Raw genomic sequence first — 14,089 nt, 5'->3', positions numbered from 1 at the left:
TTTCATATACTGTCAGTAAAATAGGGGAGTGCTGCTCAGGAAACATTGCTGATTATCATCAATCAGTGTATTTACACCTGTTTTCAACATTGATTGCCACTATGATCAAAGTGTGCATCTGAAAATATTGGGTAGCACAACTGTTTTCAACATTGATAATAATCAGAAAAATTTCTTGAGCAGTAAATCATCATATTAGAATGATTTCTGAAGATCATGTGACACTGAAGACTGGAGTAATTACTGCTGAAAATATAGCTGTGCATTATAGAAATAAATTATACTTTAAAATATATTTAAAACTTTTGACCAGCTGTGTAGATTGCTACATTTAAATGAAAACACAACTTGTAATAAACAATGCACACATTCTCAAAGAACTTACATTCTGGTGATTACTTCCTTCCCTCATGTCTTCTTCAGTCGCTCCCAGACCCCTTATTTTTCACCTTTCCTCAAATCTACACAAACAAACAAATAATTTTATAGACAATTTGGATAAGTCACAAATTGCAGTAGTTATATAATCACAATACTCAATTATGGCAATATATATTGAATCGCCACACAAGTATCGAGATAGTATTGAATCGGCAGATTAACGCGTCATCCCAACCCTAGTTACTACAGTCAAAACAATGAAACTCTCTTCAAGAGCACACAATAACTGAGATTTAAAACTGTTAAAAGAAAAGGCTCAAAATATTGCACTCATATAATACACAACATCAATATCTCTTCCCTTGGTGTTTTGAACATTTATATGAGTAATGCTGCATGCTGTGACTCTGTGTTGCTTCACACACTCATTCTGGCGCGACTGTTGTGTATAACCACAAAGTGCTTGTATAGGAGCCATACCCTCTTTCTCGTATTATAATACTTTAGCACAATGAAAGATTATTAAGTCTTTCTTGTTCTGTCCCATCTATCACATAAGTTGTTGCCTTTCATTACTGTGCTATATTTAACACACACACACACACACACACACACACACAATACACACATACACACACACACACACACACACACACACACACACACACACACACACATATATATATATATATATATATATATATATATATACACACTTTTGCACATCCTGTCATAATCAGACTGGGTAAGCTGCAATAGACGATTTTGCAGCATTAAGGTTAACGACACCGGACATTAATTGATCGTTAATTTAAACGATGATCGATCATGGAATTATCAAAAACTGACATCCTCACAGAAGTATAGAAATTCCTGTTGATTTAAAAAAATGCAAAAAAAGCGACTTTGATGTGATTGGATTGCAGCGGATACTGTCTCTTCTCATGATGACAATGGTCACGTATAGTTTTCATATTGCGTTTTCGATTGGTTTCGTCTGCACTAGGGTATTTGCATAGGGATTCTGATTGGAGGGCGGCAGCATTTCAGGTGAAGTTTTCAGCTTCTGTCACGAGCAACAATGAATTTAGGTCTCTATACCTACGCACAAATCTTCCAACAACAAGAAACCATGTCCCTCGCCCTCAAATAAAGGACATGGGGCGTTATATGTCTGGATACCGCTGCACAAATCTTTCAACAACGAGAAATGTTGTTCCTCGGCCTTACATCCAGGACAGCAGAATGGTCAGGATGGCCTTGAAACACACAACCAACTGAAATCAATTTAAAAGTATTTAGTCTTGCCTGAGTGATGCTGAAACAACCAGGTTTAGTTTTCACCCAGGATTCACTGCTTCCTATGGAACAGTCTTCATGAAGAATCATCTCTTGATCCTGATCCTTGCTGCCATCCACTTGGAGATGATTTGGATGATCTGTGGTTGTGTCTAAAGGATAATGAATCAACGTTACAAGAATACTGATAGCAGCACTATTGATCCTGTAGCTTATATCAATTTTTTCAGTACCGAACAAGTCAGGAATCAAAGTAGTACCAGTTCTTAAAACCCATCTCAACTTGTAATAGTTGTCTTGTTGCTGCTGCCCAGACTGTCTCTTCTCCTGATGATAAATATATGTGTTAATTTTAAAGCAATAAATAAAACATTAAACTATACTAGGTGGCAACAGATTAATATATTTTCTTATAAGCAACTCACCGAATCATTGACTCAACTGGTGGCAGCCAGGACCTAAACAAAGTCAACGATTTGTTTACTTTTGTTGAAACTAAAGTATCAGATATATTTTGAGAATTAAACTAGCATTAAAAAAGCATGCATGTGAAAAACACCATTAACACCAATAATGAGCAGATGACAGAATTTACAGGCCTGCCACTTGAGGGAGAAAGGCGCAAATTATTAATCCCACATAAACTGAACGTAATTTCGGCAGCCTCGGTCTAATTAACGTTAAACTTTATACAGCGGTTTATATTCAAGTTCAAAATATGACTAGCATGAGCATCATCAAGAGCGAGCAGCAGACATTCAAAGAAACTAACGTTACTACGGTTAAAATTTAAAGAATTAGAAAGTGAATACTGCATAGCTTATCGTGTTAAATTTCAAATAATTTAAAACAGGTAACGTTATATTAGATTTTAACAGTTAACGTTACCTTAGACCACCTCTGAGACTGCTTTTGAGCTAACTAACCAAAAAGAAAACAAAACAAATTGAATTAGAAAACCTACAAAAATACAAAACACTACTCCTCTTTGATGTCATCTAACTTTATATCAGTTAAAATCTATGAATAAAAGTAGATTTATAGCGCTTACCTTTTCCTCCTTGTCCGTCGCGTCCGGTGGAAGTTGACCGTTACAATATGACGGGCACGCGCACGTCGCGCACTTAACTCAGAAAGTGACGCGCGCTGCTAGTTTAAGTTTTAAATATTAATTTGTCCCGTACGTTACTCTCTTTCAGAGGGATTCGAGAATTCATTGTCATCGATATCGGAATGAATAACAGATGTCTGATACATCTTTAAAGTCAGTGAGTAAACATGAATCTCTCAAGGTTTTTTCCACTGTGAATCACGCGAAAATGTTATGGGACAGCAAAAGTAAACCTAAAGGTATTTTTGGAGCGCATTTGAACATCAGGAGTTTGTTGCCAAAGCATGATGAGGTTAAATCGCTGTTAATGGACTCGAATCTTCACTTTTTAGGTCTGAGTGAAACTTGGCTTCATAATGGGGTTCAAACAGATTTAATTGACATCCCAGGTTATAAATGTTTTAGAAATGATAGGAAATTGGGAAGAGGAGGAGGAGTGGCACTTTATGTAAGGGATAATATGATATGCACAGAAGTTACTTTTGATCATGAACTAAATATTGAATATATTTGTGTTGAAATTTCATTAGCAGCAAGTATGCATTTCAAAATTGTGATTGTATATAATCCTCCCTCTTTTAAAGATGCATTTTATAATGAGTGGAGTAAATTGTTGAAATCGGTGGCCCATAAGTCTGAAGTTATTGTACTAGGTGATTTTAAGATAGACTGGTTTAACCTTGTCAAAAGGAAAAAACTTAAATCCTTAATGATAAATGTAAGGTTTACCCAATTAATTTAAGGGTTGCCACCAGGATCTCACCCACCTCCTTCTAGGACACAAAGAGATCTAGTGTTTCAAACAAGGATGCCGGATTTGAAATCATTACAATTTTCTAACTGGTTTATCTGACCATAACATGATTCTGGTGCTCGTAAATTATCAACAAAAAACGTCTGCTTACATATAAATAAAAATCATTCAAATATCTATTGACCAATTTTAAAGCGAGGTTTTCTCCCTGGCTGTTGATAATGAATTAAATGTTTGGACTGGAGCACAATCATGGAGAAACAAATGCTGTGCACAATTGCTGTAACGAGGTAATGAATATAGTTGATGGGGTCATTTCGACAATCTCTTTAAAAAACACAAAGCATTTGAAGAAAGAGAGAATACTACCCTGGTTTAATGAGGATTTGAAACCAATTAATGAAAGAAAGAGACCTGGCTTTGGGAAAAAAAAATCAGTTAAGGACCAAACTAAGTAATGATATAAATATTTTTAAAAGTTTAAGAAATCGAAGTGTTACTAAAAAATATAAGAAAAGGCAAAAGCGGAGAAGTCGTATGTATTACAACAATAATAGAAGCCAAGGGAAGTCCTCTCATAATGTGGAAGCAAATAAATAAATTGTGAAACCGCTCAGGGAACACTCAAAGATTATTCATGAGCTTAGAAATGGAGACAAGCAGATTAGAGATAGTCAAATAAATAGCACTGGAATTTTAATATCAAAATTTTGTTTCATCTTGTGAGAGAATTGTGTGCAAACAAGTGAATGTAGAACAACAACTAAAATTCACTTCAAACAATCAATCGTTAAACCAATATTCGCTGTTCTCACTTCTGAGGGGACTAATGAAGCAAAGTGCTTGCAGCTGAAGCAAATAAATTCAGTCAACAATAGCTATAGTAAAAGATCTTTTCCATGTAAATACAGCTTTTTTTGAAACGTAAAATAAAAAATACTCTTGTAAAGCCTCCTAACACATTTGTTTCAATTTGTCTGTTCAGAGGCGGACCAATTTCCCACCAACCTGGAAACAGGCAACAAGTATGCCATTATTTAAGTCAGGAACACCAGAACCAGGTCTGCATTATCGGTCCGTAATCATTTACCATTTATTATTTTCAAGTGTTTTAGGTGGTTTTCAGAAAAAATTGTTTGTTAGGGCAACTTGTTACTTTTATACAAATCAAATAAACATTTTACACCATTTACAATTGGGCTTCCGATCCTCAATAACTCCACCGAAACGGCAAACTGCTTCTTGGTGGAAAAACTTAAAAATCTGCTTATAGATAGTGCGAAAATTGTTGGCGACATTTTTTGGAGCTTAAAAGGCGTTTGACACCTTAAATCATGGAAATTCTTATTCACAAATTGTCCAGTTTTAATTTAGGCCGTGAACTTTGCAGTGGTTCAAATCATATCTGGAACAGAGAGGTCAATGTCTGGTGGTTAATAATGAAATGTCCACATTTTTAAAAATGAACACAGCAGTACCGCAAGGTTCCATTCTTGGGCCCTTGCTCTTTACATTGTATATTAATGATTTGCCAGACTCATGTCCCACAGCAGGATTTCAAATGTACGCGGATGATGCAGTGGTTTATGTGCGAGGGAGAAGTGTGCAGTCATTTTCTGATGAACTTACAAAACATCTGCAAAATAGGATTGTAGTTTCAAAGTACAGGTCTGACATTGAATATTATAAAGACTATGTCTATTGCTTTGCCTCAAGATTCAAGTCCATACCAAGATAGACTGGTATGGATAAATGGGCAAAAAGATCCAGCAGGTCTCAGAAGGTCAAGCTCTACCTGGGCCTTGTACTTGACTCTCAACTTAAAGGGTGACAGTCATATTAAAAAAAATATGTCGAGGTTGCTAAAGCAAATCTTTTCTCACATTCAGACTAATCGAAAGGGGACTGCCTACCGTTTCATTACTGCTTCACACTTTCATGCATGCCATGATTTTCTGCATATAAGTTACTGTATCTGCACAGTGTCAAGCTACTGTCACAACAATTAAGCCAGTTCAAAATGATTTATAACAGAGCTATTAAAAATATTATATAAGAAACCCATTAGGTCACATCATTGTATTAGCCTAAGGAAGTTAAATATTTTATCTTTTGCAAATTTATTAAATTTATGCTGATGCATAAATGTTTAAATCATCGAGCCCCACAGGTCTTGAGTGATTGCATAGTTGCTCTCAGGGCTGGGGTTCCAAGGACTAGAGGGCTCGACGGGGAACTGTCAGATTCAGGTGAAATACTTTACATTTGGACAATCAATGGTTTTCCTGTAAAGGCTGAGGTCTGGAATTGTTTGACCACCGAACAGAGAGTCAAACTGGGTCATTATTAAACACAAACTCAAGATGCTACAATCAGAAGTCAAATATGTGACCACTGATTGTCAGTTTGTTGATATTGTTTTTATATTGTATTATTTTGTTTTATTTTAACTATGTATTGTTGAAATTTTGTAAAGGCTCCTAGGGACGACATTGAGAATTAGCTTTGGCTAAAATGTTGTAGTCATGTCACATGGTTTTTAGTTACATCTTGTCCCGATGCAATAAACATAAATATAACTAACATCCTAACATAACATAACTAGCGACGTCTTTTGAGGACGTGCCCACGACGTTTCTGGGACGTTAGCCGAGATTCCAAAAAATGGAACTTTACCACGACGTCCTCACAACGTCGCCATAAAGTAATGTCGCGCTGACCAAATGACGACGAACTGGCGACGTCCTCACAACGTTCTGTGTTTGCTGGGTCCCACACTAGCACACACACGCAAGGTCTCTCGCTCCCTCTCCTTCTCTGCCGTGCGCGCTCTACACGATTTGAAACATTTTAACTAATTTGCGGGCATCAGGGAGCCGCTATCAATATGCGGAAGACTCCCGCAACTTCCGGGAGACTTGGGATGTCTGCTTTAGCATAATGGATGTAGTCATGAAGAAGCCCCATCAGCGCAGCATGTGACATCTTTTACATCATCCAGGGCAGCGTCCTCCTTTAAAACCACTGTTGCATCAGTTTGGGGGAAAAGGACATTCACTTCTATGACCAGCATTCATTCCAGTCACCACCTGTTCTTCCTCAGTGGCCTAAAAAGAGAAAAACATTTGAAAAAAGAAAACAGTTAATTAAACTATCCATTTTCAGATAGAGGTGTATTCACATCAGTAAGGATAGGTAAATATAATTTCAACACTTTGTGTGGTTGTTTAACATCTCTGTCTACCACAGCGCTCTAGAATGCTATAATGGCAGCACAAGTGTGAGGGCGTGTAATATTGTTTAAATAAATATATTGCTTTCAGAAAGCTACTTCTTTACTAAAACATTAAAACAGACATGACATTCACATACCTCACAAATTTTCATGTACATGGAGGGCTGCTCTTCAAAGGGTAAGTTGACCAAAAAATTAAAATGGTCATAATTTATTCTTCCCCCATGTTGTTCCAGACCATTAAAAAATTTTGCTAATTTTTGGAACACAAATAAATATATTTAATATATATTTTGTCCTCCATTGCAAGTCCGGGAGACCAATATTTTCTTCTGAACAGACATGTTCGCGATCATATAATTTAAGATTTATTTATATATAAATATCGGAATGGAATACTTTTACAATAACTTTGTATTTATGAGGCTTGAAAATACTGATTATCTAGACTCTCAATGGATTAACAAAAAATTATGAGAAAATTAAAAATATATTCATTTGTATTCTAAAGACAGACAAAAGTCTTTTGGGTTTAGAATGACATGAGGGCAAGTCAATTATTTTTTTGTGTGAACTATTCCTTTAAGAAAGGAAGACCAAGAATGATGACTCTCCAAATCAGACAACTCCAAAGTTGGTTTGAGTTCCCTCCCAGCAGCACATCAGTTTGTTTCCTCAGCAGGAGGAAACGTACATCTGTTGTTTTGCATCAAATGTGAAGTAAAACAAGCAGGATACAACTGAAACATTTATTTTCAAAAAATAACTCATTATCAGTCTCAAAAAGAATGAAGTTATCTTATGTCTCTGGCTTTCAACAACATCTACAAAAACAAACATTCCTTTTTTAGTCTTATGAAAAAAAAATATGAATAATAAAAAAAAATTGATAACATGATGGAATTATGAAGCTTACGTGCCTTAAAACCGTCTTCACTCCTGCTCTTCTGAAGAAACTGACGGAGAAATCCCCACAAAAAGCAGGCTTCTGTGTCCTTAACTCTCGCATGGGCAATAAATGAAGACACAAGCTCAAACAAGTCTGAAATAAAGAATACATGCAACCCCAAACCACAAAACATTCTTAACAATTACCACTTCAACAGTCTCAAAATATTATTTAGTCTTTAGCTACCAACGCAGTTTCCTTTATGGGAAAGAATACATTCCGTTTAACCGTTGGAGAAAATAAGATAACAAATTAACATGGAAAATGTGTTAAAAAACCGTCTATTCACACCTCAAAAGTGCAGATAATTGTAAAATCTGACGGAAATGACATAAGCCACTCAGGAGGTTATATTAAAAGTAGGTACCTCTATGCCGTTCAGGGAGAAGAGGCCCTTAAGTTTCTGTTTCTGGAGGCGGGGAAAACCGCGTTGCGTATTTTCATTAATAAATATTTCTTCCGCTTCCATGGAAACCTCCACAACAACTCCCGGGACATAAACAAGGAATGATAACGTTTATCTAATCTTTCTTACCATCATGTCTTTAACTTGCTTCTTTCAGCTGAGAATGGTGGCTTCTGCACTGGCGTCGTCGATTTGTAACGTGACGTTTGGTGGCGCTCTTTCACGGCCCCGTTCCCAACCCAGCGTCGCTGGGGTATGATCAAGACCACTTTCAACACACAATGTCCTACCCACGCGGTCCAACCCAGCATTTGGGTTGAAAAAATAACCCAGCAGAATTTACGAGTAGTAGAGCAGTTTGGGACGGTAGGGTACGGTAGTGGGGTAAGAGTATTACAAAGCTATGTTTTTTCTGCCCACAAATGACTCATTTGCCTCGTTGCAGCTTGGAGTTTAAAAACCGTTTTTCTATTTTAACCTTACATACTACACAAATTGAATATAATAAAGTGATAGAAATAGTAGAAAAAATATAAAAAGTCATTAATAATGGACCATAATTATTACTGCAAATAGTATTTAGTACCAAAAGATCTCCTCAAAATATTAAATAAATATTTTCACATATTTATTAAATAAATATTAATATTGTTGTATAGTCACATTATGAGCAAGCAATACTTTAGGGTTAAGAAAACCATATTAATGCTGCCTCTCCATCACTCTCAAGAATAAAATGACACTGTAAATGTCATTGGCGTAATAATCAATGGATGTAATGTTTGCCAAGAAATTGCTGCAAATACCTGTATAATGGCGGCTGGCAAGAGATCAAAGCTTGCTCCTGAGTTATGTTTTCAATGGCTCTGGCTTTAAAAGGGTCATATGGTGCTGCTAAAAGGAACATTATTTTATTGTATTTGGTGTAATACAGTAATATTTATACGTTTTAAAAGGGTTCAAAAAAACACATTATTTTTCCATATAAATGCCGTATTGTTTCTCCCTCAATGCCCATAACACAGAAACGCATCGGTTTTTTAAAAAAGCGCATAGAGCAGGAAAAGCTTGAGGTGTGCTCTAGAACCAGCCAACTATTCAGTCGCGTTATGGTGTGGCGGAATGTCTCAGAAGCGTGTGCCGATGGAAATGTTACGCCCCTTAACATACTAAGCCGTCTCTCCCAACAACACAGAGACTCCGTCCAGCTGCTCAGCTTCGTGTTTACATCCATCATCAGTTCTCTTTTTAGCAGTTTAGTATTAAATGCCGCCTGTTGGGAGTAACTGAATAACTTCGAATATTAGTTTGGCCCCCGTAAGGGGAGATAAGGCACATTTATAAACTGAATAATTTAAGTAATTTGTGGATTGATGCGTGCTGGAGATGCAAACCGTTTCAAACAATTCAGTTGATTTGGTGAACTGGTTAGGCGATTCCGAAGAAGATCGGTTAATTAGAAGATTTGTTTTAGCGTCCTGGACATCACTAGGCGGAACAAAACAAATAAAACCCATTACAAACAAGGCATTTGTTGCATCCAGGGGGGACATAATTACTGATTATAATGACCTATATTGTCTTTTTATGCGTTGCGTATCGTGCTGCGTAAACATAAAACCATGTCTGCATTTGTGATCGGAGAAACAACAAACCTACTCTACAGCTCAAAACTCACATTTGAATCATCATTGGCAAATTATTTAAGTATAAAAAATGTCAGTGATGCGCGGGTTGATCCAAAATGAGCGGGTGCCTGCGGTCACCCGCGGTTACCCACTGATTCACAGGAGTCATCAAAAAATATTTTAATGATATTCCTTTGGTCGCGGTCGGTGGGGTCGTTTGAAAATAAAGATGCAAATTAAAACCTTTGTAATTTTGAAATACATGAGCCTGCTTTATTGGCGGCTAAATAACTGGAAGCGAAAGATGATGCATGAGCTCAGTCTAGTGATAGAGGAAGTTTTGTTCTTTTTCCGCGAACCGTTCTTTCGGACAGTTCGATTCAATAAACCGGTAGAAAAAAACGGTTCACCGGTTCTTTTACGCTCGACATAATGTACGCCATTGGCGATGACGCATATCGCGTCAAGTCTATCAAACATTCAAATATACAAAGTAAGTAATCATAACTTTAGTCAGTTAAAAACCTCATAATCATGAAAAGTTTACAGTGGGGTTTTGCAACAACGCATCAAATACAGTAACAGCAACAATATTGCGCTTTGCAGGATTTTGGTCTTGAGGAAGTATAAGTAAATAAATTCGGTAATAGCGTTTAGCCAATTGCCCTTCGATGAGCCTTTCGGTTTGCCAAAAAGCGCTCTGCTGTGCGAAATCGTTTCCAGAATCAAGAAAGCGCCAAGTTTTCCTCGCATTAGTTTATTTACTCTGCTTAACCAACTTTAGGCAATAATATCAATGGTATGATAAGCTGATGATGAAATAATCAGATGCGAAATTACAAAACATATACATATATTTAATTGTTTTTCAAAATTATTGTTAGGGACAATTGGCAGTCGCTGGACATTGGTGGGGAAAAGTCCCTGGCGTCCCCCCCCTAAGGGCGTTATATAGTCAACGCGAGAAACGCGAGCAAAACAACGTGAGCGAAGCAGCGCGTCCCTTCATAGTCTAAACAGTGGACGCAAAGCGTCACGGGCGATGCGTGTATGCAATACACCGCTCACGCTACAGGGGGTAGTAGAGTCGGGGGATATATAGTAGAGTCGGGTCGCGTGATATTTCAGATCACAATGGCAACTGAAGAGGAGTGTATTCTGTTGCTGATTTTACATCGGCGGCAACAAAGGCAACGCAGGAGATAGACGGTGGTATGTTCGACCTTTAAAATCAAAAAAGAGATCAGGATGGGGAGTTTGTGTCTCTGGTGCTTCCCATCGAAGCCTGGGCGAGAGGGGCATTTCCAGTATTTTTTAGGATAATGCGTAAAATTTGATGGTGCTTTCACAAGTGGTCCGGCTTTCTCGGACACTCACAAAATCCACCGCAACCCGATTGAACTGTAAAAGGCTTGCAGTGACTTTCGCGGTACCTCTAACAGGCATCAGCCTGCAGGCACTCTGCCAGCTACAAAATGGGCACCAGCACTGTTTCGGGCATTGTAGAGGAGATGTGTTGTGCCAGCCTGGGATGCCTTCAGGGGAGTGCATGGCCTTTCCCTTGAGCAGTCAGTGGCAAGACATAGCGGGAGGACTTTTGGAGACAGTGGCAGTTTCCCCTATGTGTCGAGGCGATTGTGCGGGAAGCATGTTAGCATCAGAGCTTCCACCACAATCAGGCAGCGATTTCTATAATTACAAAGGTTTTTTCCTGTATCCTTATGGCGGCTGCTGATGCGAACTATAGGTTATTCGTCGATGTTGGGCATTGAGTGAGTGATGGGGGGTGTGTTGGGCGCTGAATGCGTTTGGATCCAGACTGGCACAGGGCAGTCTCAATCTACCTGCTCCTGCTGCCACCGGGCACCACAACGCCCAGTCCTTTTTTTTTCCTGGGGATGAGGCGTTTCCTTACAGGAGAACCTGATGCGACCCTATCCAGGTGAGAATAAAAAAATGGTGATACTTGAAACGTCCTGACCAAATCAGTAGCCTACCATTCTCAGTAAATGACAGTTATAAAGGAATCAAAATACATAAAATATAATATAACCTAAATGGAAATGTCAAATTTGAATGGATTTTAATGTACACACAAAACATCTCCCTCCCTCTCTCTCCTCCCCATGCCGTAGGGCTTATTTCCCTTCGGAGAAGGCACACAGCAGTTGACTTCTAGATAGGTCTCCACACAACGTTTTTTACATACCGAAAATTTGAGTCTGTATCCCCTATGCTTTAATGAATCAACAACTTCAGCCAGCTAGTTGATTCAATAATTTTTGGGTAGCCGAAACTTAAGCGCCCCTGGCACAACTTCTGCAGCTACCTTTCCACTTTTTGTGCGCCCTGGTGATTTGCACGGGCATTTTCCAGTCCGTTTTACTTTATCTCTGGGTTTTCCCCTAGCGGTTGCAACTCTCTCTGCATTTTCCCAACACTATTTATTTGGAATGTATTGCGATGAACTATCGTATACTGAAATGGAATGAAGTACAAATATACGTTCGCAATCATTTTTGTCCTGCTTCGACCGCAGTGTATTCAAACCTTCTTCTTTCTGTAACCACAATATACTTGAATTCATCGGGAAGAATACTTGCAATGTCGCCCCCACGCGACAATGCATGTATTAAGCGGCATCGTGGCGTCGCGTATCAAAAAACCAGGGACGCACCATCGTAGCCTCTGGGACGCTAGATGCGTATTAGGCGCGTTGACTATGAAACGGCCCTAATTCCTAATGCCTCCCCCGCGCTACGATGAGCATTTAAGACTTTAAAAAAATGCGGGTCAGGTACAAAATTTTTTCTTTTGTTTTTTTTTTTTTGCGGTCCGATATTGCGGGGCGGGTGTAGTTGTAAAACAGTCAGTCGGTTGCGGGTTGTTTATACATTGACCCGCGCATCACTGAAAAACGTACTTTACGGGCTGTGAGTCAGAAGTGCCAGACTGTCCGTTGTAAAGGTTTTGAACCTGCCCCCACTTTATATGAAACAAGCCATTGTGCCACAGACACATTGCAGGCTACTGGTTCAGGAAACAGTCCTCATCCTCGCATTAAAATGGCACAGCACACCCCAGATAGCAAAAAATCCGGGCTGAGGGATTCGTAAGCCTCCCAGAGACTTACCCTCGGCCCGACTCCATCTGCACCACCGCGGGCCGGATGCCTGTAAACAGCTCGTCAGACGTGGCCCCGGATCCGTTTTTAATATCTACTTGTACTGTTCACTAATTTTTCATTTAAAATTGATATGGCAGCCAAAATGTTTACTTTTCACTGTAATTACTAAATTATATAAACATCTCATTATGATGAATGCATTTTAAAAGTAAAGAACTCACTTGATTATGGGCATGAGAAAAATTTGATATTTTTTCAAGCGTAGAAAAAGAATTACCTGCTGCTTTGCATAAATATAGATTTTGCTATTGGTTATAATATAAGAGGATGTTCTGGTCCCTATAAAGCCTTTATATGTTTTTTTGTGTTTTTTGTATTAAAATTTTAGTCACAGATTATTTTGTATTTTGACAATTTACGATATTACAAAGGTATTTAACATTATAAGATACTGTAACGGTCTATACGTCAGTTTTTTTTAATTATTGCCATCTTAATGTACCATACTGGTAACCTAGCCGAGTCACTGACAGGCAGTGACCCGGACTCTACAGCCAGACCTGGCCCTTTACGGTAAAACATAATGAACAAGTGCTTTCCAGCCGCAGCACACACACATGCGCGAGAAGCGACTACGGGCACACTGGCCCGGAAACACACTCGCCGATGCGTGTCTGAACTGATTGCCATCCGACTTGGGGGGCCGTGTACCATGCTATCTGGGACATCGAATATTTGGGTCAAACTGTTCAATGGAACAGTGTTGACATACACCTTAACCATGAATTCCGTAGTCATGTACACTTTGGAAAGGCCAAACAGAACACGATAGTGCGGCAAAAACGATTTTTTTTATGTTTGAATTTAGTATTAATACTTAAAAATTTGAAAGCTGAAAATTTGTTCATATCCTAAGCAGGGTTCCAGGTTTGGGCGTGAGATTTACTGGGCAGCAGTGAGAGCGGATTCAGAGCCTTAAAGTGGTTTGTCACGTGCGTTAGCAAGCATGAGTTGGCAACCCTGAATAATAATAATAATCATAAACCTTCTCCGTGTAAGCACAGCAGTCCCATGAAGAAAACAAATGATGGGGCTGGAGTTTCCTGCCAATTTCCTTAATTGTTTGGGATTTCAGGATTTTATAGATATCTGCTTTCCCAGAGCTCATACTCATGACTATTTAAATGGGTTACGTCTTC

The 14,089-nt window shown here is 38.5% G+C and overlaps 1 long non-coding RNA gene across 1 annotated transcript; it reads right to left on the bottom strand.

The window, feature by feature from the left end:
* Positions 1-1,774: 1,774 nt before the first annotated feature.
* LOC109067350 lies at positions 1,775-2,775 on the bottom strand. Its single transcript, XR_006159495.1, has 4 exons — positions 2,732-2,775; positions 2,106-2,138; positions 1,914-2,007; positions 1,775-1,832 (listed from the first exon to the last, which is right to left on the bottom strand). It is a non-coding gene; the product is annotated as an uncharacterized LOC109067350 (long non-coding RNA).
* Positions 2,776-14,089: the final 11,314 nt, after the last annotated feature.

This window comes from Cyprinus carpio, unplaced genomic scaffold (assembly GCF_018340385.1).
Source record: "Cyprinus carpio isolate SPL01 unplaced genomic scaffold, ASM1834038v1 S000006558, whole genome shotgun sequence".
Classification (NCBI taxonomy): domain Eukaryota; kingdom Metazoa; phylum Chordata; class Actinopteri; order Cypriniformes; family Cyprinidae; genus Cyprinus; species Cyprinus carpio.
Note: the sequence above shows the minus strand (reverse complement) of the source record. Positions and strands in the feature narration are given on the sequence as shown.